Source organism: Euprymna scolopes, chromosome 16, assembly GCF_053919585.1.
Source record: "Euprymna scolopes isolate OS-2025 chromosome 16, ASM5391958v1, whole genome shotgun sequence".
Classification (NCBI taxonomy): Eukaryota; Metazoa; Mollusca; class Cephalopoda; order Sepiida; family Sepiolidae; genus Euprymna; species Euprymna scolopes.
In genome coordinates, this window is record NC_136497.1 from 139,372,978 (window position 1) to 139,395,226 (window position 22,249).

The window sequence follows — 22,249 nt, forward strand, 5'->3', positions numbered from 1 at the left end:
ATGTTAACATTCACCTGGTAATATTCGCTAAAGCGTGTTTGAAATGAATCGGTCGGGACGACTTTACTCGCCTTTGTATTCGTTCGGGCACGCGCGTGCGTGTGTGTATATGTTTGCGTTATGCGAATGCGCCCAGAAATACTGGCATATACTAGAGACGGTCTAAAAATAATGCCTGTAATTTTTTATTCCGCCTGAATGGATCAGATGAGAGAGGACTACAAATTTCATTGTTATGATCGCTGAACTTATGCATTCATGGCATGAAAGATAATTTTTCTAAATAATTGAAAATTTTGCTGAGGCTCTCTCTTCATCTAACTTTTTACCACACAATACCCCAGCAGACACATGCATAAAATATGCAATATTTATCGATATATATATATATATATATATATATATATATATATATATATATATATATATATATATATATATATATATATATATATATATATATATATATATATAGTGTTATAATGGAATAATTCCAGGAGGAAATCCGGGTATGAGAGCTCAATGTGGTAAACAGAGCAATAACATAATATATATATATATATATATATATATATATATATATGTGTGTGTGTGTGTGTGTGTGTGTGTGTGTGTGTGTATGGGTGTGTGTGTGTGTAAATATTTCATGGATCCACATAAAATATTATAAGGAGAGGTTCTATTTTACAGTGCTCAGTACGTGAGTAGAGCGAACTAGTAATTTTGAAAATATATTCATGGCAATTAAGCTATACAGAGGTTTCTGTGTGTGACTCTCGTAGGGAAGCATAAGGCTAAAATGCATTTAACGAGTCCTTACACGGTGGAAATAAAAACGGAAGTCTCTGTGTACCTTAATTGCATAGCTTAATTGCCATAAATATATTTTCAAAATTTACTATATACATATATATATATATATATATATATATATATATATATATATATATATATATATATATATATATATATATATATACTAGCAAAAGTACCCGTCGTTGACTGGGTTCAAAAACAGCCTACAGAAAATGGACTCTGATTTATGAAAGTATGATAGGTTATGAAAAGGAAGGGTTGTAAAGAGATAGCTCCGAATTTAGGGGTATCAAAACCAAAGCAAAATATGATGAAAGTAAAAATAAAATAGATATACCCCATAATTTATTATACCATACTGAAACACTTATCACAATATTCTGTGTATCTGTATTAGAAAGCCTTGTGAAACTTTGTGACATATTTCCATTATATGGAGGTCAAGCGCGAACGAACACCCCATAAGTTTATTATACAATATATCTTCAAACTGCAACATAATTATCAAAGTATACTTACGCAGATATATATGAAAAGTCTTTATTAAGGTTTGTGCCTATTTCCATTCTACGCGAATATTTTTTTTCTTACAACACCATTAACATTAAAAGCTTACCTGTACGTGTACTACATTTACACACATATCCTTACAAAAATTACTATTCTTTTATGTAAATAAACACGCACACAAACACACACACACACACACACACACACACACACACACACATATATATATACGTTTTATTTTTTATTACCGTATCTTTCTGTTAAGTTACATTATTGTTTCAGCTACTTGGCCGTTTTATTGGCCGTCTGTAGCATCCTCAAGCAGCTGAAACAATAATGTAACTTAACAGAAAGATACGGTAATAAAAAATAAAACGCATATTAGATCTACAACAGCATTGAGCACTTTCTTCAGTTTTTATTAATTACCATTTCCACTATATATATATATATACACACACACACACACACACACACACACACACACACACACATATATATATATATATATATATATATATATATATATATATATTAGTGATAGGACGATTCCGATACACTTGCCAGCTCCGATTCCGATTATCTATAACTCTCTAAATATTTAACTATATCGTTGTATTTTTTCTCTGATTACCGTAAAACACACACCTTTTAAATGTACGTAAAAATATACTTGTGACGGACGATTTATCGATTTTAGCTCCACTGGTATTTTAGAATCAATAAATACTAACTATTTTTTCATTATTACCAGCAATGGAAGATTTTGCTTTAAACAAAATCAAATAAAAAAGAAATTAAAAGAATCGTTTTGGCATCGGGAAATCAGTACACATTTTTTCTGATTCCAATATCCATCCCGATACCTTCAAATATTCCGATTTTTTCGATTCCCGGTTCCGATACGGATTAATCATCCCACCACTAATAATAATAATAATAATAATATATATATATATATATATATATATATATATATATATATATATATATATATATATATATATATATATATATTTATTTATTTCTGTAGAAATATGTTTTCTGATAATACACATGTATTCTTATTTAAGAAGCTCAATGTAATTACAGAGCAATATAGCGTAATTGAAACATATTAAAGGTATTTGCAGCTTCTCTTCCAATTGTCGGATTTTAATCATGTCAAACCACACTTCATTTCCTTTTGACGGATTGATTGTTGCTATTTCTTCTGATGAGTTAAGGGCATAACTGTTCCACTGATTGATATAAATATTAAGTGATTGATTTTGTGCCACGAAACAGATACTGTCAAGAATTGTATAAGTCAACTGAATTAAAGGAATAAATTATAAGATGGTCAACATCATGAATTTTGGAATATAACTTTTTGTTATTTATACTCTCTCTCTCTATCTTTCTCTCTCTCTCTCTCTCTCTCTATATATATATATATATATATATATTTATATTATATTACCGTTTATTCCTTTCAGCATGTTGAAATCTTCAAGTCTTGACAGCACCTGTTTCGTAGCGCAGAAACAATCATATAACTCTTATGCAATTTTTGAATATTATGTATATAACGGTGTAAAATTCATTTTCTAAATGCACCAAGAGTGTTTTCACATATGCATTGCCGTTACTGGCAATTTCGTGTTCCCTATCATATCGGCTAAGACCACAAACCCGATCCTGACCTGACTCCTGGTGCGTATGCACACACACACACACACACACACACACACACACACACACACACACACACACACACGTATATATTTGTGTATTTATATTTACTTTTATATATTAAATTAGTAGCCACTGCAATGCGTAACTTGATAAAACCGATTGCTATAGATAATGTATCGATTGGTTAGATTAGTATGTAGATACTAAAGAATCGATATATTTGCAGACAGAACCAAGGTAATTCCGGAAAAACAAAACTAGGTATGCTTGTTTCTGGTAGACTGGTTGACAAAGCATCGAGACCTGCCAACAGGTAGATAAATTAAATGCTCTCTCTCTCTCTCACTCTATCTCTCCACCCCCCCTCCCCACACACACATGTTCGTGTGTGTGCGCATGTGTAAAGAATAATAAGGGAGATAATCGAAAATATATCAGTTTATCATAATCGATATTTAACCGAGTTGATCTGGTTAGAATTACAGAGAATTAAAACAATAGGATTGTTTACGCACGACCGCTAGCGTTCCATGCTTACACAATCATCAGTGTAGGATGTGATAATTACTGTAGGTAGAATGTTTCAAACCCGGTCGCTAAGCCCCCTTGGACTATTATGTCCATTATTCAACCCATTCTCGGCAAACGCAATAATACACACACACACACACACACACACACACACACACACACACACACACACACACACACACACACGCACGTGCTCACGCACGCACACACACACACACACACTCACACACACACACACATGCGCGCACGCGCTCTCTCTCACGCACACACACACGCGCGCGCTCACACGCACACGCTCACACACATGTGCACGCACACACACACACATAGGTATATTTAGACAGCATTGTTCTCTTAAAATAAGATAGACGTTTTTTGTCTAATAATTGTTTTTAATCATTTCCAACTTCTGAATAACGGCGTTCACTTCTGACAGGAACTGGCTGATGTAATTGCCATATTTGTTGTAATGCCAGGCACTTTCCCATTCTTCTGGATTCATCGTCAGGGATAGATTAATCTAACTGGTTTTGAACAATTTATATCACACACACACATACACACATACACAGACATGCACACACATACTCACACACACACACACGCACACACATACACACATGCACACACGCATACACACATACAGACATACACAGACATGCACACACATACTCACATACACACACGCACACACATACACACATACACACACCCATACACACATACACAAATACACAGACATGCACACACATACACACACGCACACACATATACACACACGCATACACACATACAGACATACACACATACGCACACACACACATATACACAATACACACACATATACTCACACACATTCACACACGCACACATATATATGTGTATATTGCTTATTATACGTTATTATTTAGTATTTTCATTCTAATGTTTATTTTTAAAATTATTATTATAACTTTGGTCTATTAATGTTTATGAATCTAATTTCCATTCCTTTTTGGAATCACAGTGGATGCAACGTGCTAGCAACAACCCAACTCTTAGCAACTATTCTTCAAGCAGCCCAAAACCAACTATTTTGGCGAGGTTTTGGGGGCCATGATTTCTTGAACCGTATGCGAAAGAAACCACAGAATCAACATCGACTATCTATTCGTTGTAAGAATTTATGTGGTTGTCCCTGTATAGTTCTACAATTAGTCACCTGTGTCGAAAAATTCCTTATGTTTCCGGGCATACTACTTGTGCTTGGTTGTTGAGGGGGGATGCATGTTTTTTAAACTGACATATAAGTAACCTCTGATTCACATTTTCACTAAATATGTGTGTAGACTGTTTTGCAATTTCTTCAGGAGCACAATTTACTTTTGCACTGCTAAAAAATACGTAAATTTTTAAGTCTTATAAAATTCTTTGCGGTTAATGAAAAACAAATATTAAGAAATTTACGTGCGAAGTTCGAACCTACAGATCACGTCATGCAGAAAAAAAAAAACAAAACAAAAAAACACGCTATCAACTTACTCACAGTGGAATTTTCACGGCCCGTTGTTCTATCATTGTTGCTAAGCGACGACATGGAAAAAATAGCTTTACTGATGATAAAATAACGGTTTCGATTATCAATTATCGGTAATTATCGTTGATATTCTGAGACAAAACTTAACTAAGATCATATAGAGTTATACACTAAAGTTCAGTAAATTTTAAAGAAAATCTGTTCAGCCGTTTCCGAGTCTAAGGAAGGAACACGCAGACAGACAAAGTTATATATATATATATATATATATATATATATATATATATATATATATATATATATATATATATATAAAGTCGATTAAAAATTTAAGTTATAAAATGAACGAGTTTATGGGCAAAGCGCATCGTTTACGTGCTACGCCAGACATGTTAACACACGGTTGCTCCTCTCGAATGCGATTTTATTAATCATAGGTTCTAATGTAGGTTGTTTCGAGAAATTTTTACTTTTTAGAATTGTTTTCGTGTTGTACAACTTTTGCATTATCAACCAGAATTTGTCTAAGATTAGAGGGGGGGTATGGTCTTTTAGCGGGGAATACCCGGCGTTGCCCGGGTGTTTGGAGGTGTGTATTGAAAACAAAAAACGTTAGCCGGTATTTGGAGGTGAAAAATAAAAAGTTTTAGTAGGAAGGTAAGATTGAACCCCGAACCCTTGACACAAAGGTGGAAACGAAAGGGGCAAAAAAGTCAGCCACCTAACCATCTCAGCCACGAGGGGAGAGGAATTGATAAGCGTGTTAAGTTAACGTTTATAAAGTGAAATTGACAGGTGCGAGGAAGTTAAGTGGCGTGATGTTTGACCTAGTTTTGCGCTGCAAACCAGTTACTGTTTCCCCCGCCCCATCATTCGCTTTTCAAAGACGCGGTGATCGAAAATAGCTGGTAAAAGTCGAGCAAATTAAAGATAGCCACGACTTCCGTTCTTAAGTCGTAGTTATTATGATTTAGACGTGATATAAAAAGGAGCGAGCCGACCCAGAAGGCCGACGAAAAAAGCCTTTTTTCAGACATACAGAAAAAGTGCACACACACATAAATACATACATACATACATACATACATACATTTTCGCTTTTATATTTATAGACTAGCCTAGGTGCCCAGCGTTGCCCGGGTGTTTGGAAGTGTATGCTGGGCAAAAAAAAAAAGTGGTTGTAAGCAGGCAGGCTTGAACTTGTATCACGAAGGAGGAAAAGAACGGGGCAAAAAAAGTGACGTCTTTATCGTTGCATCCATCGTCAAACCGGAAGTGGCGAAGATTTAAATTAAGGCCAGTCGATCGAAAAGAGAGGATGACTTTCGAAAATATCGGCGAAAAAAGCGACTCTTCCTTGTAGAAAAGTGCCCAGTTGAGGGTGAAGGAATTAATGTTTTTAGCTAATTTGTCGATATTTGTCATCCGAAGGGTTGACCTTCTAAATGATACTGATCTCGTTAAAATCCGTCGCCTCTGTCGAAAGGTTTAGACATACATACATACATACATACATACATAAAAAAGGCTTCCTTCAGTCTTGATAGACTATGGATACCCACAGTAAGGGTGCCTGCGCGGGAAATTTTTGTGACAAGAGTTGCGCAATCTCCAACCACACCTCTCCTGATTCGACATTGTTGAATACCAGTGGCAAGTGGAGGTTCAGGACGACTGGAAACAATGCCGAGATAAGCGGAAAGCACATACAGCGCCTAGAATTCCCAAATGGTCACCCATCTGGTACTAGCCAGGCTTAACGTTGCTTAACTTCGGTGATCTGACGAGAACTGGTGTGTCAACGTGATTATGCCGTACACATACATATCCCGTACACATGCATACATACATACATACATACATACATATATTTAAACAGACAGGTGATATTTATATATTAGATTAGTAACATTAAATGGATTTTATAAAGATAAATATAGATTGGTACGACAAGTGCTTGAGAATCAGAACCAAATTGCTTTTAGAATCTCAATATTTCTTATATAAAACAATAGAGCTTAATTATGTACGTTGAACAATGTATAATATCAGTTATAATACAATATATTGAGAGAGAGCAAGAGATAGATAGATAGATAGATAGAGAGAGAGAGAGAGAGAGAGAGAGAGAGAGAGAGAGAGAGAGAGAGAGAGAGAAAGAGACGTGCGACGCTTGTGGTATCATTGATCGTTGTGTTTTTGTTCCATCGAGAACATTTTAAAATCGAAGTCGACAATTCTTTGTCTCCATTGAAGACAACGATCATGTCCTATGCGTCGCGGAAGCCGCTCCAGGAACACGCGAACAATAGACCTGTCTGTTCTGATTATTATTATTATTATTATTATTATTATTATTATTATTATTATTATTATTATTATTATTATTATTATTATGTCGTTTTCGCTGTAGGTTCTACGAATGAAAGATAACTAGTATTAAAAAAAAAACCCACATGAATGTCACTGGAAACTGAGTGACAACTCTTCGCTTTATTCAATCAATATTAAACCTCACTTGATGTTCTCGCACCAGCCGCTCACCATTGATTTCTGGTTGATAACCGACTGTGGAGTGACATTACGATACTATGTATCTCAGTATGTGTTAAGTCGAGGTCTGGATGGTGTTATACCTCTTTGGTCTTTCCATATATTCAGATACTCAAGAGCCATTAAATAGGAATGGATATGCTAAAATTTCCTATTTAGTTGCCCCCCTATAAGGACAGAGATAGATACGTGGTTGAGTTTTAACATAGGGGAAATCAGGCTCCCTCAAAAGAGGTACTCTGGACTGGAACAAAAATTAAAATTAACACAGTTTAAAATGATTTTGTTTTCATTAATTAAGAACAGAAAAGATGAAGGGCAGTAACAGAACAAATACTACACTTTGATCTTTTAATATATATTTGAACTATTACACTTTTACATGCAAGCTTAAATGAATTTAATAACACACACAAGTTTAGAGTTGTCACACTGACATTGATATTAAAATCCCCTTTTTTTCTATTTTGAAGATATTAAAACAAACTTTTTAATATACGCAGTCATGTGGATGTGAGCGACTTATAAAGGTTTAACTAAGTTGCATGCAATTCTCTATCTATATAAAAGCCAAGTACGTCCAAGGATGGAATACTGTTGCCATATCTGGGCAGGAGCTGCTGAAAACAGCCTATCATGCCTTGACAGAGTACAAAATAGACTTCGTGGCTTAGTGGGGGATGCCCTTTTCTCTACCCTGCAATCCCTCTCCCACAGAAGAGACGTTGCGAGCCTATCCTTGTTTTATCGTTATTTTCATGGCAGATGCTCGTCTGAACTCCAATCCCTGGTCCCCCCTCGCCAATCTTTCACGAAAAACACCCGTCTAGCTGAATCCACTGTGAAAAATTTCCCCCACTCTATATCTGTGCCTAAATCAAAACGCGGATTCCATGAACAAAGCTCCTTTCTTAGAACTGCACGCCTGTGGAACTCTGTTCCGTCTGCCTGCTTCCCTCCGGACTACAACTTGGATGTCTTCAAGTCTAATGTTAACAAATTCCTAATGAACCGCCCCCTTAAGTAAACACTCCATCAAATCTCCACACTAACGTAATGTACTTGCAATAACCCTTATCCCTGAGTGGCTTCCGGGCCTTGATAAGTGGTGATCACTGTGTAAAAAAAAAAACAAAAAAAACAACAACAAGCGTTCATTAATTAATGATTAATTTTTTATGGTTTCTTATTGGATGATTGCTTTCATTTAACTATTCTATTTTTTGTGTGGTACAACATTTTATAAACGCAAGAAATACGGACATATTTTCTATATTATGCATAAGTGCGTAGCATTTAGGATTTAAAAGTTTTAGCATACCCACATGTATGCATGTATGTATGTATGCATGTATGTATGTATGTATATATGTATGTATGTATGTTTGTATGTTTTATGGTTTTAAAAAACCATAAAGCGGGAGACCAGTACCCGCATTAAGCTGGTCTGCAGTTTGATTTGTTGCTGGCTATCTTGCTCTTGCTTGTTGCTGGATCTCAACATTTTGAACCGAGAGAGAGACTTAGCTGCCGTACAAAGCTAAGACTCTGTAACATCATCTGTGTATAGATACTCCCTCGGGCATTTGGGCTTATGGACTTTAAGTGTCTGAGGGAGTGGCACTCGTCCGACAAGATGTTGCAATCATCATGTTTGTATGTATGTATGTATGTATGTATGTTTGTATGTATGTACGTATGTTTGTATATATGTATGTATGTATGCATGTATGTATATATGTATGCATGTATGTATGTTTGTATGTATGTATGTTTCTTTGTATGTATGCATGTATGTATGCATGTATGTATGTTTGTATGTATGTATGTTTGTATGTATGTATGCATGTATGTATGCATGTATGTATGTTTGTATGTATGTATGCACGTATGTATGCATGCATGCATGTATGTATGCATGTATGTATATATGTATGTATGTATGATGTATGTATGCATGTATGTATGTATGTATGTATGTATGTACGTATGTATGTTTGTATGTAGCTATATTTTTTGTCTCTGTGCGTGCGAAACGGTCCTTACCAAACCTCTCTCTCTCAATTTTTTGCTTACAGACTTGGAACTTGATATATAGGAATTTGGATTTGTGAAACAAAAGGTCACAGTATAAGATTGGAGAAGTTCTCAAAAGCATTTTAATGTTATTGAAATAAAAAAAAATCTCTTTGTACCTACAGATATTCGAATTGGGAGTTTAATGCTAGCATTCATAGTTTCCTCCGATTCCATTTAGGGTCAATCGGTGCAATTCTCGATTTCAATAAATAGATTTTTTTTGGTACAACATTTTAAAAAAGCAAGGAATACGGACATGTCCGACACAAAAAATATCACTCGTGTCGGTATTCCTATGAATTATCACGTACCGAGGGAAGATGAAAAAAAAAAAGACACAACAAAACCCCCCCCCCAAAAAACAAAAACAAAACAGAACTAAGATTAACCAGAAAATTTTCCCAACACATTCTTACGAGAAATACAAATGTGCTTAAGTTTTTCATTAGGAGATTTGATACTTGTGCAGTTTATGGACCGTGCTAGGGTTTAGATAGGACATGCTAAGGTTAAAATTATATTTTTAGGGTTTATTCTGTTCAATAAATTGTAAGGTGAAACTACAGAAAGGTTAATAAATCCTAAAAAAAAAAAAGAAAGAAAAATTATTATTTCACTATAGTCCGTAAATTGCCCAAGTAATCTCATGGGGTCTGCAAAACCGTCTGCATAGACAGAAAAAGGAAAGACAACGCACGACTTTATTTTAAGAAAAAAAATACGTAGCGGAAATGGTATTACGTGTTTTCACATCAATGGAAACTGTGTGTATGCGAGGTGGGGGCATGTGTATCAGAGAGAAAGAGAGAGAGAGAGAGAGAGAGAGAGAGAGAGAGAGAGAGAGAGAGAGAGAGAGAGGGGACTAAAGTCGATTTCGTGCGAGCGTATTTCCGTACTAATTCTATCTACGGTATTGTGTCGTCTGAAACGGCGACGTAGTAGCTCACAGGCGCACGCGCATCCGTGCGCACGTGCGAGAGATCGTCCGTCGCTTTTCTCAATGGATGCAAAACACAAACAAAACACGGTTACTTCAAAAACTGAATCATCTGTCGCGAAACGAAATCCTTGAAATTTTGTCACGTTTTTACAACTTCTTGCCAGCTTCATGGTGTTGTTTCTCCTTTCATAATGCAACCTTTATTTTATGCATCTCTAAGTGCTTTAAGGTGGAATGCCCATATACACACACACACACACACACACACACACACACACACACACACACACACATATATATATATAATCTGATTTTTTTTTGTTTTTTTATTCAATTTTCACCCAAAACAAGGCACAGTGCCACTTTGAAGTATGCGACTACTATCGGGGACATAAGTTGCAGGGATACTATGTAGGGAGTTGAGCAGCAAGATGTCTGTTCACATTACACTTAAACTTCCGCATGTCAGTACAGTTGGGAAAGCAGAATCCGGGAAGGGAGTTCCGAAGTCTATCAGTTCTGGGAAAGAAACTATTGGAGCCGAAGACCTTCTTGCACCTAGGGGTCTCTACTGTGAAGGGGTGGGATTTGGCTGCTTGTCGGGGTTGTTGGGGTTGTCGGGGTTGTCGAGGGTATTCACGTTGAAGGGGTACAAGTGCTTGTAGTTCGTAACTTGTAGGTTTATATTTTCCAGAGGTTAAGTAATCAATTACATTTAACAAGGTTAATACAAGAGTGCTCAATACCGAAGTAGAGCAGGGTATACACTTTTATTTGTTTTTACATAAGCAGTACTATGTTGCTACACATTCATGGGCATGTTTCGGTCAGCTATTTCCCAGTAACTAAAGACCTCTTCAGGCGATACAGCTTATACCTCAGTTTACAAGGGCCTTATTGTGAAAAAAAATGATGTTTGTCGAATATTTTCTTGGCTGAGGATCCATAAGCTCTATCGCCTGAAGAGGTCTCTAGTTACTGATTACTAGCTGACCGAAACATGCTCATAAATGTGTAGCAACAAATAAAGAGTATATATATATATATATATATATATATATATATATATAGTAATTTAGAAAATATATATGGCGATTAAGCTACACTGAATATTCTGCGTTTCATCCACAAAAGGATTCGTCAGGCTTATGCGCATAAACCTGACGAATCCTATAGTGGATGAAACGCAGAATATTCAGTGTAGCTTAATCGCCATATATATTTTCTAAATTACTAACTAGCTCTACCTACGTATCGAGCACTTTTGAAGTAAATACTTAAAGTTTATGCATAAATCTATACTTTCGTATATTAATTTTATGTGAGTAAATGAAGTAGTTATATATATATATATATATATATATATATATATATATATATATATATATATGTATATATAATAAGAAAATATATTTCTGTAGAAATATATTTTCTTATTATATATCAATCCTTATAAAGAAGCTCAATGTAATTACAGAGCAATATAGAGAATAAATGACAAAAAATGATTTTACACTACGAAACAGATGCTGTCAAAAATTGTATAAGTCAACTAAATTAAAGGAATAAATTATAAGATGGTCAACATCATGGATTTTGGAATATAACTTTATATATATATATATATATATATACTTCATTTACTCACATAAAATTAATATACGAAAGTGTAAGTTTATGCGTAAGCTTTAAGTATTTATTTCAAAAGTGCTCAATACGTAAGTAGAGCTAGTAAGTAAGTTATAAAATATATATAGCGATTAAGCTACACTGGATATTCCGCGTTTCATCCACTCTAGGACTCTTCAGGGTTATGCGCATAAACCTGAAGAGTCCTAGAGTAGATGAAACGCGGAATATTCAGTGTAGCTTAATCGGCATATATATTTTATAACTTTATATATATATATATATATATATATATATATATATATATATATATATATATATATATATAAACACTTTAACAAGAGGTAAAACATTTACTTTCTAATTTAAACTTTCATTATACATATATATATATATATATATATATATATATATATATATATATATATATGCATATTAAAAGATAATGGATAAAAGTTACATAGACATTTATTGTATCATCTGATCGATAAGGACGAAATGAGAAAATCGAAGGAACACATTTTTAGCCCCTGACATTTCGAAACTATATGCCATAAACGAACATTTCTGTAAAAGTCTGAGGTAGCTAAAAACAGTCGTGTAGCCGAAACAAAAATGTAACTTAAATACGGTAATAAAAAATAAAAAAATAAAACGCATATTTGCTCTACAACAGTATTGAGGACTTTCTTCAGGTTTTTATTAATTACCATTTCTACTATATATATATATATATATATATATATATATATATATATATATATATATATATATATACTAGCAAAAGTACTCGTCGTTGACTGTGTTCAAAAACAGCCTACAGAAAATGGACTCTGATTTATTAAAGTATGATAGGTTATGAAAAGGAAGGGTAGTAAATTTGGGTTGAATTTGGGGGTATCAAAACAAAAGCAAAATATGATGAAAGTAAAAATAAAATAGATAAACCCCATAATTTATTACACCATACCTGTTCACACTGAAACACTTATCACAATATTCTGTGGATCTATATTAAAAAAAACCTTGTTAAACTTTGTGACATATTTCCATTCTATGGAGGTCAGGCGCGAACGAACACCCCATAATTTTATTATACCATATTTCTTCAAACTGAAACTTAATTATCAAAGTATACTTACGCAGATAGATATGAAAAGTCTTTATTAAAGTTTGAACCTATTTCCATTCTGTGGAGGCCAGGCGCGAACGCAGACACCACAATTTTATTATACCATCCCTATTTAAGTTAAAACATACTTATCAAAGTATTCTTATGTACATCTATATTAAAAACACTTGTAAACGTTTTTTTAATAATTTTTATTTTTTTTATTTCCATACTTTGTGGACCAGGCCGAACGCAGAACCCACAAATGAAACACTGTTCTGCCAGATCAAACATACCCATTCCTGTGTCTCGACACATCTTCTATCATTATATGTAATCAGTTTTTTAAAATAGTCAACCATATAGGAGCCTATTCGTGACCACACACACACACACACACACACACACACACACACACACACACACACACACACACATTCAGCTTTATATATATATATATATATATATATATATATATATGTGTATACATAACTTTATAAATTGTTCAAACAAGTTAGATTAATTTATCCCTGACGATGAAATATGGTGATCATATCAGCCAGTTTCCTCTAGAAGTGTAGACTTATTCGGAAGTTGGAAAGGGTCGAACGTCTGTTTTATTTAATGAAATATCCCATAGAAAAAAATACTGCTAAATATTCTAATATATATATATATATATATATATATATATATATATATATAAGAACAAATAATTTTTAAAAAATTTTAAATGTTTTACTTCCATACTTTGTGGACCAGGCACGTACGCAGACCCCACAGTTTTAATGAATCACCATTATGCCAGATCAAACATACCCATTCCTGTGTCTCGATACATCTTCTATCATTATATGTAATCAGTTTTTTTAAAATAGTCAACCATATAGGAGCCTATTCGTGACCACACATACATACACACACACACATACATACACACACACACACACACACACACACACACACACACACACACACACATTCAGCTTTATATTATAGATAGATTAATTTATCCCTGACGATGAAATATGGTGATCATATCAGCCAGTTTCCTCCAGAAGTGTAGACTTATTCGGAAGTTGGAAAGGGTCGAACGTCTGTTTTATTTAATGAAATATCCCATAGAAAAAAATACTGCTAAATATTCTAATATATATATATATATATATATATATATATATATATATATATGTACACACACACGCGAGGGACGTTCCAAAATTAATACCTCCTATTTTTTCCACCTGAATGGAAGGGGCTAAAAATTGCATTGTGATGATGACTGAATTTGGTGATTCCATTCACTGGACATAGTTGGAAAAGTAAAGGATACACGTTTACAGGGAGAACTATACACGTCCAAATCTGCTATTCACATAGATTTCCTATAGAATTACTCACCAGACCTAACACTGCTTAACTTTGATCCGACAGTAATGGATATATTTGAACATAAATGGTTGAAATAAATTATAGAAAACGAAAAAAAAAGAAGAAAAAAGAAACAATAGAAAAGAACAAAGAAAAAAAAAACGAAGAACGGTTCGTTTTTTATTTTCACTTGAGTTTTCGTTTTTTTTTTGATAATTTTATGAGGAGTTTTTGTTTTTTGTTTCTATTTTAAAGTTTTGAATATTGGTTTATTTAAAGCAAATTTTGAGTTTTAAATCTCGTATGAGACAGACCATTTTTCAGTACTGGTTTCTTCAATTCTCCGATACAATAGGCTTATTATTTCGTACAATTTACATGAGAAATACCATTAGTGGTTTGTTTCAAGACAATAGAACTGACGGAGCACACGCGCACACATACACACAAACACGCATGAGCACCAACAAACACACACACACACATACACACACTCATACACAACAAACATATACGGAGGCGAATATTAGAAAGACGAGCGAACACACACACATATATACAAACACACACACACACACACACACACTCATATTTCAAGACAATAAAGCTTACAGAATACACGAACATACATATTCACACACACGCGCCTGCTCACACACACACACTCACACACAGGCACACACAAGTGCTCACGCACACACTTATACACACATATATGCAGAGTTGGAAATAGAGAGAGCCGATCAGCAATACATGTGATTGTGTGCACCAAACACACACACACACACACACACACACACACACACACACACATACAGTTATACGCTCATACACATGCTGCGACAGAGATAGAGAGACTAGCTGCCACATACAGATGTGTATGCATCAAATGACGATGCCAATCACACACACACACACACACACACACACACACACACACACACACACACACACACACACTGGGAGAGCATTCCAATACGGAATAAAGTTTTGAAAATCCAAAGAAATTTTTTATTTAAACTTTAAGAAATGAAGCATTCAGGAAGCAGGGAACATTTAGCATCTTAAGGGATTATATATATATATATATATATATATATATATATATATATACTAGCAAAAGTACCCGTCGTTGACTGAGTTCAAAAACAGCCTACAGAAAATGGATCATTATGCCAGATCAAACATACCCATTTCTGTGTCTCGATACATTTTCTATCATTATATGTGATCAGTTTTCTATAATAGTCAACCATATAGGAGCCTATTCGTGACCAGACACCCACACGGACGTTCAGCTTTATATATATATATATATATATATATATATATATATATATATATATATATATATATATATATATATATATATTTAAACAAGTTAGATTAATTTATCCCTGACGAATAATCCTGAAGGATTAAAAAGTACTCGGACTTATGATAAATATGGTGATTACATCAGCCAGTTCCCACCACAAATGAAGGCTGTTATTCGGAATTTGGAAAAGATCGAAAATTGAATTGATAGACAAAAATGTTTATTTTATTTAATGAAATATCCCATAGACAAAAAAATGCTGGCTATATATATATATATATATATATATATATATATATATATATATATATATATATATATATATATATATATATACGTGCAAACAGTTAATAAAACATGTTAAAAAACACTTAATCTGAAAAGGAAACACTAGATAAGTGGACAGTCCTTAATCCGCGGATTATACTTTAATTTTACCATCTTGGATCATTTTGGTAAATTTAATTGTAATTTTTATTATATATATATATATATATATTTTTTTTTTTTTTTCAAAACACAGACAACATGTATGTATGTATGTATGTATGTATGTATGTATGTATTAATTTGTACGGCATAATCTCGTTGACACACCGGTTCCCGTCAGATCACCGAAATTAAGCAACGTCGAACCTGGCTAGTACCAGATGGGTGGCCGTTTTAGAATTCTAGGCGCTGTATGTGCTCTCTGTTTATCTCGGCATTTGTTTCCAGTCGCCCTGAACCTCCACTTGCCACTGGTAGTCAACAATGTCGACTCAGGGGAGGTGTGGTTGGAGATTGCGCAACTCTTGTCACAAAAATTTCACGCGCAGGCACCCTTACCGTTAGTATCCATAGTCTGTCAAGACTGAATGAAACCTTTTTTTTATGTATTATTTGATTAAGTTTATTTATATATTGTTAACGTAAACTAAAAACCAATATTTTTCAAAAGTGCTCAATACGTGTGTAGAATAAACAAATAAATAAATAAAGTTAACTAAATATTGTAAGAAGTTTACGCGAATCGATCAATTTTTCAATATTTACACGCCTCTTCGTTGGAGACCCGGCCACGTTAAAACGTTGATCATAGCATAGACGTTAATAATGTTTATATAATTTTATTTATAAATATTATATATATATATATATATATATATATATATATATATATATATATATATATATATATATATATAATATTTATATATATATATATATATATAACTACTTAATTTACTCACATAGAATTAATATACGAAAGTATAGATTTATGCGCAAACTTTAAGTATTTACTTCAAAATACGTAGGTAGAGCTAGTTAGTAATTTATAAAATGTATATGGCGATCAAGCTACCATGAATATTCCGCGTTTCATCCACTCTAGGACTCTTCAGGCTTCAGGCATAAGCCTGAAGCGTCCTAGAGTGGATGATGAAACGCGGAATATTCAGTGTAGCTTAATCGCCATATACATTTTATAACTTACTGTATATATATATATATATATATATATATATATATATATATATATATATATATATATATATATATATATATATATATTGTCTTGAAGTTTTTTAACCTTAAAGACTATATAAAAACTTATTTAATTTTTATATTTTTTATCATTCGTTAGAAAACTATTTAGTCAGTAAGTCATTTACATATATATATATATATATATATATATATATATATATATATATATATATATATATATATATATATGACACCCTCCACTAATGATTTCCGAAAGGATGAAACATTAGTGTCTCTTGGTATTAAAAAAAATCATTATATATAATTATTTTTTTAATATAATGATTAAACACCTTCGAACACTAGTATTTCATCCTTTCGGGAATCTTCAGTGCAAGGTGTCACGATTAATACCAGTCGAACGATTCGAACCTCGCAACACGAGACATCTCCGGCTCGATTAGCAAAGACCTTATCTACCATTAAACGCTTGAAACAACGTTTAATTCAAACATTTTAATAAATTTAAATGTTCTTTACGTCAGTCAGACAGTGATCTAATCATTATACGATGATCTATGCATAAGAGCTAAATTGACCGACGTTAATTCAACTGAAAGTGCTCAACGATAATAAACGAATTTCTTAAAGGGGCTGACATATATATATATATATATATATATATATATATATATATATATATATATATATATATATATATTCCCATCTGTCTATCTATATTTCAGTCTTTTATTTATTTCGTCACCTATCTCCGCAGCATCCCTTCCATCTGTCTCTGTTATTCCTTTTCTACTTTATTTCGATGTCCCCCCCCTGTTTCGTACTCATACCCCCCATCCCTCCCCGTTTCGCACCTCATGTTTATATTTACGTCACTCAATAAATCACCACAAAAGAACAAAAAGAAATCGTTATTCTAAATTCTATAGAAACATAAGAAAAACAAGGAAAGCAGAGAAAATATAATCCAACGTTAGAAACAAAAATAAGAAAAATTTCTCTTTCAGATGCGTCGTTGCCGCTTAGCGATAGGCTTTGTCCGTCCGGTAGGAATAAGATTTTCATAGATTAGCGTACAGATTGTTGGACGCATCTTATTTCAGACGAATCCAAGCCTTTTTCTATTAAAAAAAGTCGTCAGTTTTTCGGTCACGTTTTAATTTCACCTATTTCTATGATTGGACCTGTTTCTTGGTCGACCTGTGACGATTAAATGTGAAATAGTATTTTGTTGGTCTGTCACAATTAATTTTAAAATTGCATTTTCGTTTTCTGTCACGATTACTTTTGAAATAGCATTGTTATTGGCCTGTCATAGTTAAGTTTGAAGTTGCATTTTCTTCAATCTGTCACGCTTGCTTAAATAATATACTTAGATGTGCCCACACATCCGTCAAAGTGGATCTCTGTTCGCCGTCTTATTATTCTGCTTAAGTCTTAATTGAAATACATTCAGGTATCCCTCTATATAAAACACTGTCAGTCTGTCGGTCACGTTTAAGATTTACGTATTTCTATAAGAAGATCTTTTAGCCGAGTTGGCAATAGCATTTTCGTCGATTCGTCACACTTACATTTGAATTAGCATAGTTAGATAAGTCCACACATCCGCCAAGTAAGATTTGCCAATCCGTCATCCTACTGGTTAAGTCTTAATTCAGATGCATTCCAGCTTGTCTCTATATAAAAGTCTGTTAATCTGTCTGTCACATTTAAATTTGAAATATCTGTCGGACTCGAGTTTACAAATAATATTTTCGCATACATCTGTCAGGTTCAAGTGTTTGCGATAGTATTTTCAGTGTTAAACGCGCTGTTGGAATAGACGCATCTTGAGAATGTGTTTTCTTTTCTTATATATATATATATATATACATATATATATATTTATACAGATTAACTTCTCTTTATAATGTGTGTATTTGTATATAATTATATACAATGTGCCCTTTTGTATTAAATCTTTATTGCTATATATATATATATATATATATATATATATATATATATATGTACTTATTAGTTTCTGTATGTGTGTGTGTGTGTATATATATATATATATATATATATATATATATATATGATGTACCCTCTTGTCTTTTTACTATTATTTTCATATGTATAAGTTTCTGTGTGGGTATATATATATATATATATATATATATATATATATATATATATATATATATATATATATATATATATTAATGCCTACAAAGACGTGAACAAAAGATGGAGTTTATTTATTGCTTCCATCGAAATATATATCTTGTCGAACGGAAATAAAATATATTAATTTTAGAATTACAAAAAATAAATTCTTGTAAAAAAATTCTTTGGTAATTATAAAATCCCTCTAAGAATGCGAAAAAAAATCACTTCAGAAGAATGAATTGAGTCTGGTCTTCTTTGAGACATTCGCAAAAAAAAAAAGTAATAATGTTTAATTCAGTTTGTGGGAACGTCAATTCTTCAAATTCATAAGACGCCATAGAGCTTTCTTTCTTTTTGTCGTCGAATATTTGCTAAATATCAGCATACAAACATCCGTGAATTCAATATTTTTTCGTCAGAAATATGCAAAAATATTGACTTTTGTTTGGATAACAAAAATAATTATAGACAAATTTTAAAACGCGAAGTGTACATTGATATTATTATTATTTTGTTGCGGAATGAATAGACCCCCCCCCCCCAAAAAAAAGCATCAGTGAATCGAAAAATATTTCTCTTACTAAATGTGTTATTCGTAATTTGTTATGAGTAGCGGGAGATGTCTTCCAATAATTCGAGGAAAAATTCCTCCTGCCCACTCGGAAATAAATATCATTAAGCAAACTGAACATATTAATCACCGCAGAGGTTGAAAAGAAACACGATTTCAGACTCTGGATCGAGAAAATAAAAACGACCCTGATCACAACTCCAAAACTTATAAAATCTTCTGACTGTATAAAAGATACTTTGTCTGTGTGGGTATGTTCGTTCCCTATGGACTCCGAATGGGGCTACCCCAATTTTGTAAACATTTCACACAAAATATACTTTATGTGTCCGGCAGTGCTCTTAGAAAGGTTTTGTATCAGAATACATACATTCGGCAAATATTGAAAATCCATAATAAAAAATTCGATTGAATAAGGAACAGTTAGATTTTGAATAATGTTAACACCTTTATACAGTCTAACATCACAAATACATTTGGGAATTTTTATTACCGTACAAGCAAAAGAGTCAGGCGTAAAAAAAAAAAATAACAGTGGGTTCTTTGGTATGACAGGGGCGCTTGCAAAATGAATGTTTCTGTTTAGAGCACAATTGAAACATGATACTTAACTTTTGCATTTTAATCTTTAACTCAATCCATTATATATAAAAAATAATTTTATAAAATTAACAGTAGGTTCTCTACAGTGCAATGTAGACTAGCATGTATTGTGGACTAAGACACTGCGGGCAGGCATGTGAAGTTTCATTCCGGTGTACCACAAATGGTCCCTGACTAGAACAGGTAACCAATCGATTTGATTAAAAAATGGGCGATTTTACTGATTTCGATGACAATAATATTGGAAGTGTGGAACATTCGTTGATTTTAATTCAATCCTGGGCGATGTCGGGTCTCCCTACTAGTTAAATACTTATAACACAATAGCTGCATCCTTTTTTAAAATTCCTTGTCCTTTTTTATTAAAAACAAATTGTAATATATGGTTTATATTACACTCAGTCTATCTGTCATCGCGAAGTGTAGAAACTAGACTGAGGAAATTTTAATTTTTTACCCCAGTTTAGAGTGTCTGATCTTGTGCCCCTGGATATCCCCAAATCTAAAACCGAATATGGTTCGACATAACGAATAAGGAATAGACTCTAAACTGTTGAAAATTTTGGCAAACCTGGTTTTTATAAAAGATGCCGACTCCGGAGGACGACTTCGATTCCCCATCCGCATGCATATGACTAATAAAGAATGTTTCTGTTACTTTTTTTATTAGTTGGTTTTGTTGTTTTTGTTTTACGGCGTATCAACCCTTTTCAGGTTATTTAATGCCGAATCCAAAGATTTTGAGGAAAGTTTTTTTTTCAATAGAATATATTTGTTGTTTTCAAATCGGTTTCTATTTAACCCGTAGTTGGGACCCTAACAAGTACTACCACTCCGGGTCAGAGTGGACCTGGGAGCAATGACAATTAAAGGATGGCTCCACACTCCTCGAAGCCCGCAAGCTGGGGCCTCGCCATCGGATATAGTTTAAGGTCATATCCAGGACCAAAGAGCATGAGTTGTACAGCGGCGCATCTCCGATCTCTCTCGTTGAACATTGTGTCACTTTCAGACATGGTAGAAGGCTTCTATCGCTCTTTTTTTATTATTAATTTAAAGATGATCAGACGAAACACAAATTCTGGCCAAATAATAAGCAGTTTCAATGCTAAATATTCTCATATAATACAAAAACAAAAATAAACGAAATGATTCTATAAATTGCTATGATTTTTAAATCCATTACAGAAGTCTAAGAAGAAAACGTAATTTTCTTTGCTTCTTGTCCGTTCAAAAGAAAAAAAAAAAAACAAAAAACAAAGAAAAAATCGATTTCACGATTTCTTCCAAATCCGGAAAACACTCAGATGTAAACGATGTCAGAATCGTCCAATAAAACCGTCAAATTAGTTGATGGATTTTTTTCTGACGATTATCGT

General features: G+C 33.3%; 1 long non-coding RNA gene and 1 pseudogene across 1 annotated transcript in view; one reads left to right on the forward strand and one right to left on the reverse strand.

Moving 5' to 3' along the window:
- The window catches only part of LOC145296134 (uncharacterized), a 284,886-nt gene that overhangs the window by 29,428 nt on the left and 233,209 nt on the right, over positions 1 to 22,249 (forward strand). The window lies entirely within an intron of this gene.
- Positions 6,754 to 6,870, reverse strand: LOC145296324 (5S ribosomal RNA; annotated as a pseudogene).